Here is a 15,008-nt window from a genome sequence, read left to right as displayed (position 1 = left end):
ATATTTAGTAATCAAAATGTTAAAATTATTTGATTTATTAAAGTTATAAAAGAAAAAATATTTATATTTTTTTTAGTAAAGTGCAAATTTTGTTCTGGCCTTGGGAAGGCATAGGGGTTTTGAGCCCTACACATGATAATTTCTGCTCGTTTTGAGTTTGACTCGGTTATTTATTGTAGATTCTGTTCGCTTTGGGTTTCATTTATTTATCGATGCTGATTTGTGGTAGTTTCACGCTTGGTAGATTATTTGATTTTATTGTTGCTTATTTTTGGTTTGATGGAGTTCTTTACTTTTCTTTGAAAAGCTTATTTGTGGAAAAAGTTTTTTTAATTAATCACAAGTAAAGTCTTTTTCTGCAGACAAAACTGAAGACCAGTTGCTTATACCAAATTATTCTCTTTCGACGCTTAAGATAGTACTTTTTAAAAATTGACTTGTTAAATTTGGGCTGAACCATTACCAGATCCATGTGCCAGATTCTTGAATCTGGAACATATCAAGACGAATTATATGTCAAGAAATGTTTCCAAATATGGCCTGAAGGAATGATATCAGAAACAACACTTTAGCTTTATCTGTGGTAAAGAATAAGGCTTCAATGTATTCCTATTTATTATTAAATAAACAAAACAAGTTTTTTAAACTGAAAGTAAGGAGCGACATTAAAACTTAAAACGAACAGAAATTATTCCGTATATGAAAGGGGTTGTCCCCTCCTCAACGCCTCACTCTTTACGCTAATTTTTTTTACTGTTTTAAAAAATAAAGTTGTGTGACAGAGTCAAACTTTAGCGTAAAGAGCGAGGCGTTGAGGAGGGGACAGCCCCTTTCATATACGGAATAATTTCTGTTCGTTTTAAGTTTTAATGTCGCTCCTTACTTTCACTTTAAAAAACTTATTTTTTTTATTTAATTTCTGATCGTTTTTTAGTTAATGCAGCTTTTATTTCGATAAAAATTTTACTTTTCTTTTGCTAAATAGATGTCTTTACAAATTAACTTACGTAACTAACTTCTATATTCGTATATTTTTCTTCTGCCAAAAAATACAAAGTTGCAGATTTTTGCAGATATGAGCTTGAAACCTATGTAACAGGGTTTTCTGATACGCTGAATCTGACGGTGTGATTTTCATTAAAATCCTTTCACTTGTAGGGGATGTTTCCCCCTCTTTAAAAAATTTGAGTAAATTTTCTCAGGCTCGTAGCCTTTAATGAGTAATACTAAACTTAATAAAATTTATATATTTAGAATCAGCATTATAAACACATTCTTGTGATACATTTATTGACATCAAAATTCTGTTTTTAAAAGTTTCGCTTACTATTGAGCCGAATCGATTGTTTTTTGTATTATGTATATGTTATTATGTATATGAGTGGGTTCTCCCCCTAGTCAATACCACGCTCTTTACGTTAAAAGTTAAAAAAAAAATTTGATTCACAAACCCCTGAAACGCCAAGGCCGCTTAATTAGAATAGATAGCTCTTTTGAAAGCGACTAAAAAAACTGTAGCGTAAAGAGCGAGGTATTGACTTGGGGGAGAACCCCCTCACATACGTTATAATTTCTGTTCGTTTTAAGTTCTAATATTACTTCTTACATTTCAGTTGAAGAAACTTGTTTTTTTTTGTTTTATTTAATTTCTGATCGTTTTTTAAATAATGTTTGGAAATCCGGCACCCCCTTCATAGAAATGTTCCTTACCCCAAAGAATCATCCTCTACGTCAATATTCTCCAGAGTAACCCCCGCCTCTAGCGCTCCCCCCCCAGAAAAAATCCTTCCTGTAAATGGTTGAATACTTCCCAATAACCAATAAATAATGCTGGCAAGTCCGGCGCCCCTTCATGGCAATTTCCCGTCCCCCATGAAAACTTCCTTCATGAACAGATCCTCCAACATAACCACCGACCCACCCTTCCCTCCCACTACCAGAAAAAACCTCCTGAAAACTTCTGTATACTTCCCAATAACCAATACTATATGTTAACATTGGGTAAAGTTCATAACTTTTAGCCCTCCCTCTGGGAACTTCGGGGATTTAGTCATCCTAAAAGACATATTTATCATATTTTCGACCATGCTGAACAAAATGGCTATCTCAAAATTTTGATCGGGTGACTTTGGGAAAAAAATAAGTGTGGGAGGGGGCCTAGCTGCCCTCCATTTTTTTGGTCACTTAAAAAGAGCACTAGAGCTTTTAATTTGCGTTCGAATGAGCTCTCTCGCGATATTCTAGGATCACTGGGTCGATACGATCACCCCTGGGAAAAAGACAAAAAAAAAAAGAAACACGCATCCATGATCTTTCTTCTAGCAAAAAATAAAAATTCCACATTTTTGCAGATAGGAGCTTGAAAACTCTACAGTAGGGTTCTCTGATACACTGAATATGATGGTGTGATTTTCATTAAGGTTCTCTAACTTTTAGGGGGTCTTTCCACTTTTTTTTGAAAATCAGCCAAATTTTCTCAGGCGCGTAACTTTTGATGGGTATAATGATGATACTTGATGGGGATAATGAAACTTATATATTTGAAATCAGCATTGAAATCTGATTCTTTTGATATATCTATTGGTATCAAAAACCCGTTTTCTAGAGTTTCGGTTACCATTGAGCCGGGTTGCTCCTTACTTACAGTTCGTTACCTCGAACTGTTTGATTTTACCGCATTTTAGTAAACTTCCAATAAACTTTGGAAGGGGCTCAATTGATTGGAAATTGAAACTTCTAGCGCTTTTTTTAAGAGTCAAAAGCGATCGGAGGGTAACCACTTTCCACGCCCTTTCCCCTAAATACATCCCATTAAAATTTTGAGATAGCCATTTTTGTTTAGCATAGTTGAAATATCCAACAATTCTGCCTTTATGGATGGCATAACCAGGGGCGTCCTGAGGCTCATTTTATTGGGGGGAGAGGGGCGATCTTTATAAATTTTACCGAATTCCTACCTGATTTATGCCTAGCTTTCTGCAGAAATTAAGAATTTTGCTAAATTTCTGCCGATTTTGCGAAATTTCTGCCGAAATTTCCGCCTTCTAAATTTTTTTCCGAATGCCAAAAAAGTTGGGGGAGGGCCCTCCCCGTCACCCCTCGGGACGCTCCTGGACACAACCACCCACAACCCTCGGGACAAGCGCTGTAACTTAAGCAAGTTACCCATTCTTAACATACACACACACACACACACACACACACACACACACACACACACACACACACACACACACACACACACACACACACACACACACACACACACACACACACACACACACACACACACACACACACACACACACACACACATATATATATATATATATATATATATATATATATATATATATATATATATATATATATATATATATATATATATATATATATATATATATATATATATATATATATATATATATATATATATATATATATATATATATATATATATATATATATATATATATATATATATATATATATATATATATATATATATATATATATATATATATATATATATATATATATATATATATATATATATATATATATATAAATATATATATATATATATATATATATATATATATATATATATATATATATATATATATATATATATAATATATATATATATATATATATATATATATATATATATATATATATATATATATATATATATATATATATATATCTCTCTCTCTCTCTCTCTCTCTCTCTCTCTCTCTCTCTCTCTCTCTCTCTCTCTCTCTCTCTCTCTCTCTCTCTCTCTCTCTCTCTCTCTCTCTCTCTCTCTCTCTCTCTCTCTCTCTCTCTCTCTCTCTCTCTCTATATATATATATATATATATATATATATATATATATATATATATATATATATATATATGTTAATTATTTATTGAAATTTCTGTTGGTTTTGGGTTTCGTTTATTTATCGATGCTGATTTGTGGTAGTTTCACGCTTAGGCTAATAGATTATTTGATTTGATTTTTGCTAATTTTTGGTTTAATGGAGTTCTTTACTTCTCTTTGAAAAACTTAATTTGTGGAAAATTTTTTTTTTATTAATTTCTCTTCGTTTTATAATGACATAGTCTTTTCAGGGAAAAAGAAAATAATTCTTTAATTTTTTTTCGTTTTTTTAAGACTTTATAGTTTGGTCTGCTATTTATAAACTGGAGAAAAATTTTCAGCAATATTTAACAACATACACCCTTTTAAAAATCTGGACACAAATAGTAGTGTATAGTTTAGTTTCATACCTCCTCTAGTTGACCTGAAATAGAAAACTTGATACCATTCGCAAAAACAAATCTGTTTACTTTCTTTGATAGCCTGGATACACTTACGGTATTTTGATTTGGTTAAATTTTAAGAGCAGAAGTAGCCCCGAAAGTTTGAACATAATACCCTCAGTCGTTCTTGGGATACTGTTCAGATGCCTTATATGGAATTAGCATTAACACAGTGCATTTTGCTTTAATCTTAAGGCAACATTTAGTTTTAAACATAATGGGCAAATGGGAGGGTGGGCGAGGGAGGGGGACTATTTGCCCTCCAATCATTTTCGACTATTAAAAAGGGCACTAGCCCTTTCTATTTTTAATCAAAAGAGCCGTTTTCGAAGTTCGTAAGACAACTCCTTCGATATGAAGGGTCCTGGTATAAAAAAAAAAAAAAAAAAAAAAAAAAAAAAATAATAAGACACTGTACCCGCATCGATCTTTACTATAAAAATGCCAAGCCTTCCAATCATTTTCGACTATCAAGAGGGGTACTACCCCTTTCAATTTACAATCGAATGAACCCCTTTTGAGTTTCTACAACAACACTTTCTATAAACACCTTATATTCCCCCAGGGCATAAATTACAACCCTTGCCCTGATGGCTTCGAGCGGGTTGTCATCCTCAAAGATATAATTTCCGGACCTTTCATCTAGGTTGAACAAAAAAGCTATCTCAAATTTTGATTGGATGTGTTTGGGGAACTGGTGGGCGTGAGAGGGGGGTTACTTGCCATCCAATCACTTTCGACTGTCAAAAAGGGCACGAGCTTTGCCTTGAGGGTTGTGGGGGAGTGTCATCCTCAAAAACATAGTTTCCCGACTCCTCGAATACGTCCAACAAAATGGCTGTCTCAAAATTTTTATTGGATGTGTCTAGTGAAATGATGGGTGTGAGAGGGGTGTGAGTTATCCTCCCATCACTTCCGACTATTAAAAAGGGCACAAGCCCTTCTAGTTTCCAATCGAATGAGCCCTTTTTGAAGTTTCTAAAACATCATTATCTATAAAAACCTTATATGCCCCCAGGACATAACTTACAACCCTTGCCCCGAGAGCTCTGCTGGGCTTATCATCCTTAAAGACGTAATTTCTAAAACTTTTAACTACGTTGAACAAAACGGCTGTCTAACAATTTTGATTGGATGTGTCTGGGGAAAAGGTGGTTGTAAGAGGGGATTAGTAGCCCTCACATAACTTTTGACTATTAAAGTGCCCTAGCCCTTTGAATTTCCAATCGAATGAGCCCTTTTTCAAGTTTCTACGACAAAGCTTTCAATAAAAACCTTATATGCCCCCAGGGCATACAACCTTTACCCTTACAACCCTTACCCTGAGGGCTGTGTGGGGAGTATCATCCTCTTAGATATAATTTTCGGACCTTTCAACTACTTTGAACAAAATGCCTATCTCAAAATATTGATTGGATGTGTTTGGATAAATGGTGGGCGTGGAAGGGGTGTTATTTGCCTTCCAATAACTTTCAACTATTAAAAAGGGCACTAGACATTTCAATTTCCAACCAAATGAGCTCTTTTTGAAGTTTCTACGACAACGCTTTCCATAAAAAACCTTATATGCCCCCCGGGCATAACTTTACAACCCTTGCCATGTGGGCTGTGGGGGGGGGGAGGGTTGTCATCCTCAAATACCTAATTTCCAGAACTTTCAACTACGCCGAAGAAAATGGCTATCTCAAAATTTTGATTGGATGTATTTGGGGAAATGGTGGGCGTGGAAGGGGTGTTAGTTGCCTTCCAGTCACTTTTGAATATTAAGAAGGCACTAGCCATTTGAATTTTCAATCGAATGAGTCCTTTTTGAGGTTATGCCCCCAGGGCCTAATTTACACCCTTGCCCTGAGGGATGTGGGGGGGTTGTCATCCTCAAAGACCTAATTTCCAGAACTTAAAACTACGTTGAACAAAATGGCTATATAAAATTTTTAAATAGATGTGCTAGGGGAAAAGGTGGCCGAGAGAGGGGGATTTGCTACCCTCCAATCACTTTCGACTATTAAAAAGGGCACAATCTCTTTGAATTTGAAATTTAATCAGCCCTTTTTGTAGTTCCTACGACAAAGTTTTCTATAAAAACCTTATATGCCCCCAGGATATAACTTACAACCCTTGCCCTGAGGGCTGTAGGGAAGTGTCCTTCTCAAAAACATAATTACTATCTGGAAATCAGCTACGCTGAACAAAAGGGCTATGTCAAAATTTTGATTGGATGTGTTTCGAGAAATGGTGGGACTGGAAGGGGTGTTAGTTGCTTTCCAATCACTTTCGACTATTAAAAAGGGAACAAGCCACTCCAATTTCCAATTGAATGAGCCCTTTTCGCAGTTTCTACGAAAACTTCTTCGATACGAAGTGCCCAGGTCTAAAGGAAAAATAATACATTGTGTCAACATCATTCTTATATGCCCCCAGGGCATAACTAAAATCCTTGCCCTGAGGTTTGTGGGGGATTTTCCTCCTCAAAAACATATTTTTATCTGGAAATCAACTACGCTCAACAAAATCTGGAAATCCAGATTCAAACTTTTGAAACCATCTTCAAACTTTTTGAAGTTTCTGCGACCACTCCTTCGATACGAAGCACCCTAGACTAAGTCCAAAAAAAATATATTTTGCCAACATCGTTCTTTACTTAGGCAGCGCTATTGCGCTGCCTATGATTTGACAAAAGTCAAGAAATGCAGGGGCCTTTAAGGATTTTGAGGATGAAATTAAGGTTTTCTAGGCACTTTTCATCAGTCTTTTAGAAAGTTTGAAAGTATGACGAGGAGACCCTAGTCTAGGCCTTCAGATTTGGTGCTTTTTATGGCTTTACTGTATCAAACAAATGCCCGACATTGTCAATTACTTTTTATTCCGTCCTTCCTCTTCAATATCTGCGCTTTGTGCTTGAAAAAGCTCTTATATTTGAAAATCTTGAAATTGCTCTTAAAGAGCATTAAGAAAACTGAAGAACATTAAAATATTTTTTTTTTGGATTTAAGCATTTTAGGAAAGCTTGGTGTTTGATGTATATTATGACAAAGAATACATGATTTACAAGAGAAATTGCCGTAAAACCAGGAAGACAAATCCCCCAGCCAATAATAAACGTAATTTAATTAAAATGTTTGAAACGAGTAAATAATCCTTTAAGTAATTGATTTAGATATACTTAGAAGGGGGGGGCTAATCCCTTATAATGTCTTACCTGAAGATGTCCGACACCGATAGTATGACCGAAATACTATTTAAATGAAAATCAGTAAATCAACGTTTCTCGGTATCGCTCAATACTTGCTTTGCAGGAGCACCCCCCCTTCTGACTGTGCCACCAACTGCTAATCTCTGCCGGGTCCTTTTTTCACAGCAGATGATAATCGATATCGTCTTCATCATCATTGCTAATGTTGTATAGTATAGCCAATTCATTGTTTCTCTGGATTCAACAACCTTTGATGCGTCATAATTAATGTGTTCCCGATGGCGACAAATACCAAGTTAAATTCTTGCATACCCGAAAAGTAGACAGCCAGCTTTAAAAACCAATCCTTAATTTTTGCTTTGCAATTGAAGATTGTTAATTTCTATAAGTAAGGGAAAAGGATTAAATACTGCAAGGTAAAGATTTTGATTTGCTTTTGACTTTTTGCTAACATGTAAATTGGGGATGCTACTTTTGAAATTGGGGATAGGGAAATCGAACCTCAAAATTTAAATCATTTCCGCTGTAAGCTAGAAGTCAGACAGAAAAAAGCAGAATTTGATATTCTAGTCAATACCCTTTCCTATTATAAAAATCACTGCCGTCAAAATTGTGTCCCAGCCATCCCTAAAGGGAGTGGACATGGGCCTAGCCCTGAGCTATATAAAAGAGCTGCCTGATTTTGTGGATTTGAATTATATTATGGACTCTTTATCCCTCTTTTATATTCAACAGTTGTTTTATCATGCCGAATTAAGCCATTTTCAAAGCCAAGCACAGTGGTTCCCAACTGATTCTGGGCCAGGCCCCACCTAAGCATTTCTAAAATCCTGATGGCCGCTCCTGATATTTAAATTCTTAAGTTCAAAATTATGTTTGTATTTACCCGAAGGACGCTTAAAGATCATTAATTTGATGTTTTTTTGGGTTGTCCTCCGTAATTTTTATAGGCTACTAATGAAAAATATTCTCTGAATACAACACTTTTTATACAACTTGTAACGTCATTGCGATACTATCATGTATGTTTTTGTTCTTTAAATACGTTTGAATGCGATGTCATATCGCGTGAAAAATGTTTTTTTTTCAAAATTAAGGCTCTAAAGTATGCACGACCTGTCCATTACCCACCAAAAGATTGCCATGCTCCACCGGTGGGGCCTGTGCTCCATGTTGAAAATAACTGGCTTAGCCTGTCACCAAAATCATGAAGCTATTGCATGGACTATAGGCATAGCTGGATTTAGGTTTTCCTCGGGGGAGGAGGGTCAAATGCAGATTTTACCGCCCCCTGTCGCACCAGAGATTCCGTAAATATTATAGTTTTCATGTAGAGGAAAAGCTGAACCTATTTCGTGACAAAATTATGGTCCCACTATGTATTTATTACATATGTGTTATTATCAAAAGTGCTGGTTTTGTCAACTCAATTTATCCCCATTACTTTTGAAAGAATATCGTGGGAAGGCTCATTGAAACGGAAATTAAAAGTTCTAGTTTCCTTTTAGAGTGACCAAAAAAATGGAGGGCAACTAGGCCCCCTCCCATGCTTATTTTTTTCCCAAAGTCACCCGATCAAAATTTTGAGACAGCCATTTTGTTCAGCATGGTCGAATATATGATAAATATGTCTTTTAGGATTGACTTAATCCCCGAAGTTCCCAGAGGGAGGGCTAAAAGTTATGAACTTTACCCAATGTTAACATATAGTATTGGTTATTGGGAAGTATACAGAAGTTTTCAGGAGGTTTTTTCTGGTAGTGGGAGGGAAGGGTGGGTCGGTGGTTATGTTGGAGGATCTGTTCATGAAGGAAGTTTTCATGGTGGAAGGGAAATGGCAATGAAGGGGGCACCGGACTTGCAAGAATGATTTATTTTTTATTGTGAAGTATAAAAACATTTTCAGGAATGATTTTTTCTGGAGGGTGGGCTAGAGGAGGGTGCTAATCTGGAGAATCTTTCCGTGGAGGATGTTTCTTTGGGGTAAGGGACATTTCTATGAAGGGAGCACCGGATTTCCAAGCATTATTTAAAAAACGATCAGAAATTAAATAAAAAAAAACAAGTTTTTTCAACTGAAATGTAAGAAGAAATATTAAAACTTAAAAGGAACAGAAATTATAAAGTATGTGAGGGGATTCTCCCCCAATTCAATACCTCGCTCTTTACGCTACAGTTTTTTTTAGTGCTTTCAAAAGAGCAATCTATTCTAATTAAACGGCCTTTGTGATTCAGGGGTTTGTGAATCAAATTTTTTTTTAACTTTTAACGTAAAGAGCGTGGTATTCACTAAGGGGAGAACCCCTTCATATACGTAATAACATATACGTAATAAAAAAACAATAAAAAACAAGCGATACAGCTCAATAGTAATCGAAACTTTTAAAACGGAATTTTGATGTCAATAAATGTATCAAAAGAATGTGTTTATAATGCTGATCCTAAATATATAAATTTTATTAAGTTTAGTATTACTCATCAAAGGCTACGAGCCTGAGAAAATTTACTCGATTTTTTAAACGGGGGAAACATCCCCTACAAGTGAAAGAATTTTAATGAAAATCACACCGTCAGATTCAGCGTATCAGAAAACCTATTGCATAGGTTTCAAGCTCATATCTGCAAAAATCTGCAACTTTGTATTTTTTGCCAGAAGAAAATATACGAATATAGAAGTTAGTTGACGTAAGTTAATTTGTAAAGTCATCCATTTAGCAAAAGAAAAGTAAAATTTTTATGCAAATAAAAGCTGCATTAACTAAAAAACGATCAGAAATTAAATAAAAAAAAAGTTTTTAAACTGAAAGTAAGGAGCGACATTAAAACTTAAAACGAACAGAAATTATTCCGTATATGAAAGGGACTGTCCCCTCCTCAACGCCTCGCTCTTTACGCAAAAGTTTGACTCTGTCTAACAAATTTATTTTTTAAAACAATAAAAAACTTTAGCGTAAAGAGCGAGGCGTTGAGGAGGGGACAGCCCCTTTCATATACGGAATAATTTCTGTTCGTTTTAAGTTTTAATGTCGCTCCTTACTTTCAGTTTAAAAAACTTGTTTTTTTTATTTAATACACTGAAAGAATTGGCTTTCTGTGCTGCTTCCAAATATGCAAAATTCACTAAATTTAATGTTACCCATCAAAAGTTACAGACCTGAAAAAAATTTGCTTGATTTTCCGGTCCCTATATGCAAAAATGTAGAATTTTGTAGTTTTGCAAGCAAAAAGATCACGGATGTGTGCTTTTTTTCAGGGGTAATGTTTTTTTAGGTCCTAGAGGATCGGGAGATGGCTCATTCAGACGTCAAATAAAATCTCTAGCACACTTTCTAAGTGACCAAAAAGACAGAAGGGCAACTAGCCTTCTTTTTTTTTATTCTAAAGACATCCGATCAAAATTTTGAGAAAAACATGTTTGTCAGCATATGATCTGTTGTTAAGTAACACAACTTTGCCTTTGGGATGATTAAATAAAAAAAACAAGTTTTTTAAACTGAAAGTAAGGAGCGACATTAAAACTTAAAACGAACAGAAATTATTCCAGATATATGAAAGGGACTGTCCCCTCCTCAAAGCCTCATTCTTTACGCTAAAGTTTTTTACTGTTTTAAAAAATAAAGTTGTGAGACAGAGTCAAACTTTAGCGTAAAGAGCGAGGCTTTGAGGAGGGGACAGCCCCTTTCATATACGGAATAATTTCTGTTCGTTTTAAGTAACATGTTTTTTTTTATTTTAATTTCTGATCGTTTTTTAGTTAATGCAGCTTTGATTTTGGCTCACCGTCATTGAATAAGTAAACAAAATTTGCATAATAATTTTACTTTTCATTTGCTAAATGGATGTTTCTAAATTTGGTTATGACGTAATTTACAAATTAACTTACGTAGCTAACTTCTATATTCGTATATTTTTCCTCTGGCAAAAAATACAAAGTTGCAGATTTTTGCAGATATGAGCTTGAAACCTATGTAATAGGGTTTTCTGTTACGCTGAATCTGACAGTGGGATTTTCATTAAAATTATTTCACTTGCAGGGGATGTTTCCCCCTCTTTAAAAAATCTGGTAAATTTTCTCAGGCTCGTAGCCTTTGATGAGTAATACTAAACTTAATAAAATTTACATATTTAGAATCAGAAAATATATTTAGAAAATTCCGTTTTTAAAAGTTTCGATTACTATTGAGCTGTATAGCTTGTTTTTTTATTGTTTTTTTTTTATTACGTATATGTTATTACGTATATGAGGGGGTTCTCCCCTAAGTTAATACCACGCTCTGTACGTTAAAATTAAAAAAAAATTTAATTCACAAACCCCTGAATCACAAAGGCCGTTTAATTAGAATAGATAGCTCTTTTGAAAGCACAAAAAACTGTAGCGTAAAGAGCGAGGTATTGGCTTGGGGGAGAACCCCCTCATATACGTTATAATTTCTGTTCGTTTTAAGTTCTAATGTTGCTTCTTATTTTCAGTTGAAAAAAACTTGTTTTTTTTAAATTTAATTTCTGATCGTTTTTTAAATAATGCCTGGAAATCCGGCGCCCCCTTCACAGAAATGTCCTATACTCCAAAGAAACATCCTCCACGGAAAGATTCTCCCGAGTAACCCCCTCCTCCAGCCCCAACCTCCAGAAAAAAAATCCTTCCTGAAAATGTCTGTATACTTCCCAATAACCAGTAAATAATACTGGCAAGTCCGGCGCCCCATTCTTGGCAATTTTCACTTCTCCCGCATGAAAAATTACTTCATGGACAGATCCTCCAACATAACCCCCGACCAACCCACCCCCACTACCAGAAAAAAACCCTCCTGAAAACTTCTGTATACTTCCCAATAACCAATACTATATGTTAACATTGGGTAAAGTTCATAACTTTTAGCCCTCCCCCCGGGGACTTCGGGGGATTACCATACATAGTTACCATATTTTCAACCATGCTGAACAAAATGGCCATCTCAAAATTTTGATCGGGTGACTTTGGGAAAAAAAGCGAGGGAGGGGGCCTAGTTGCCCTCCATTTTTTTGGTCACTTAAAAAGGGCACTAGAACTTTTAGTTTCCTTTCCAATGAGCCCTCCCAATATATTCTAGGACCACTGGGTCGATACGATCACCACTGGGGAAAAAAAAAACAAACAAATAAACACGCATCCATGATCTTTCTTCTGGCAAAAAATGCAAAATTCCACATTTTTGTACTAGGAGCTTGAAACCTCTACAGTAGGGTTCTCTGATAAGTTGAATATGATGGTGTGATTTTCATTAAGGTTCTATAACTTTTAGGGGGTCCTTCCCCCTTTTTTTGAAAATCAGCCAAATTTTCTCAGGCGCCTAACTTTTGATGGGTAGCACTAAACTTGATAAAGGTTATATATTTGAAATCAGCATTGAAATCTGATTCTTTTGATGTATCTATTGGTATCAAAAACCCGTTTTCTAGAGTTTCGATTACCATTGAGCCGGGTCGCTCCTTACTTACAGTTCGTTACCACGAACTGTTTGATATGACAGCCCAAAGCTCCTGGGAAAGGACAAATGAAATTTGCCCATTGTTTACATAAAGCATTTGTTATTGGGAAATATTCAGATATTTTTCGGGGGGAGGGTGATTTTCAGAGGGAGACAATTTTCTGCTGGGAAAGCAGTTTCCTGTAAAGCTATTCCAGAGAACATTTTACATGGGAGGAATTTACCAGAATTCCACAGGAGAAATTTTCCATGGGGGATTTTTTTCAGGGAAAAACTTTCCATGGGGGGAGTGTTGGTTCCAATGAAAAATCTTCCTCGTATGGGGATCTAAGGCATGATTTGAAAAGCAATAAGAAATTAATAATAATAAAAAAACAAATGAAAATAAGGAGAATCTTCTAGGAGAAATTGTCCACAGGAAATTTTATTGGGAAAATTTTTAAGGAGGATCAAACAGTTCCAAGTTTTTTTGAGGGGGGCTTTAGGGGGGCAGGAATTTTACATGGGAAATTTTTGTGTGGGAGTTTCCACGGAGCGGGAGGTCTATTTCCTGGCATTATTTGAAAAACAATCAGAAACTAATTGAAAGTATTTTTTCAACTAAAAGCGAGGAGCAACATTAAAATTTAGAACGAACAAATTTATTCTATATAAGGGCAGGCTGCCCCTGCTCGATCCCTCGTTTTTTCTGCCAAAGTTTGACATTTTGTCCCAATTTTGTAAGAGCAACTCCTGAAACAGAAGGGCCGTTTAATTGAAATAACAAGCTTTCTTGGAGTATTAGAAGACCTAAGCTTAAAAAATAGGGGGTTTTGGAGGGAATATTCCCCTCCTATACTGAATAATTTCTGTTTGTTTTAAGGTTTAACGTTGTTCCTTACTTTCAATTGAAAAACTTGTGAAAAAAATCTGATTGGTTTTCAAGTAATGTTAGGAAATTATCCCCCCCCTATAGAAAATTACACCCCCCCCCCCAACAAAAAGTCCCTGAAGACAATAGCCTACTGCCTAGAAAATTTTCCCTAGCCTCGTTTCATTTGAAAAAATACTTGTTTTTCATTTAATACCTGATTGTTTTTCAAATCATGTCAGAAATACACCGATGTGTAAAACGTTTCAGGAAATCCCAGCCCCCACTTATTGGAGAGCTTCTCTTTCTGAAAACTCCCCGTGGAAAATCCCGCAGAAAACTCCAATCCCGCTAAAGATTTCCCCCGAAAAATTTCCTCATGCAAGAATGAACAAAGAGAAAGTAAGACAAATATGATTTTGTAAAAGAATTCTGGCAATTTCCCACCGTGTAAAATTTCCCGTGGAAAGTGCACCTCCTGGAAGATTCCCTCCCCGAAGAAAATCCTCCCTATGGAAAATACCCCCTCCAAAAATGTTTGTATAATTCCTAATAACGAATAACAGTTTTTTTCGACGTAACACCTTTAAAATTAGGTGTTGTTTTCTTAAACCACACTGCCGTTCTAAGAGGAACAAATAAACTTTCAAATGGGGATAAATCCATTTTACATTTGGGAAGATTAAAGAAGAAAATTTACATCAAGAACTCTGAATTAACTTTGTCAATGAACCCTCTCTGAAAATAATCTAGTGAATAATCCGGAAGTTCTTTATTTTGTGAATGACCCGAAAAGTTATTTATCTTGTAGTATATAAATATGCTAGTTTCAATTTTATTATTTTAGTATTTCTACTGAAGACGGTCACTGTATATGTGATTGAAATATCTGGAATTTTGTGCCTGTTTTTTCTCTGTCTAAAATAAATGAATTTATCCTCATTTGAAAGTTTATTTGTTATAACTTACAGTTCTGTCGTCAGGGCTGTGGCGGGGCCATGTCACCCGAAGAGGCATAGTTATCATACCTTGCAACTATGCTGAAAAAATGATCTATCAAAATTTTGATTTGATGACTTTGGGGAAAAGCCCCGTAGGAGGGAGGCTAGTCGCCATCCAATTTTTTTGGCTACTGAAAAAGAGCACCAGAACTTATAATCTTCGTTCGAGTAGACCCTCTTCCGA

The 15,008-nt window shown here is 35.5% G+C and overlaps 1 protein-coding gene across 2 annotated transcripts in view; it reads left to right on the top strand.

The window, feature by feature from the left end:
• The first annotated feature begins 7,831 nt into the window (after nt 1-7,831).
• The window catches only part of LOC148948449 (uncharacterized), a 128,806-nt gene continuing 121,629 nt past the window's right edge, over nt 7,832-15,008 (top strand). The window contains exon 1 of one of the 2 annotated variants that reach the window (XM_089094371.1): nt 7,832-7,921. The gene's annotated coding sequence lies outside the window, so the exon portion shown is untranslated. The remainder of the gene's footprint in view (nt 7,922-15,008) is intronic. The other variant, XM_089094373.1, reaches the window with a different exon arrangement.

This window comes from Artemia sp. Qi Xiang Cuo, chromosome 9, assembly GCF_049724085.1.
Source record: "Artemia sp. Qi Xiang Cuo chromosome 9, ASM4972408v1, whole genome shotgun sequence".
Taxonomy (NCBI): domain Eukaryota; kingdom Metazoa; phylum Arthropoda; class Branchiopoda; order Anostraca; family Artemiidae; genus Artemia; species Artemia sp. Qi Xiang Cuo.
The sequence above is the reverse complement of the archived record's forward strand: the minus strand, read 5'-3'. Positions and strand labels throughout refer to the sequence as shown.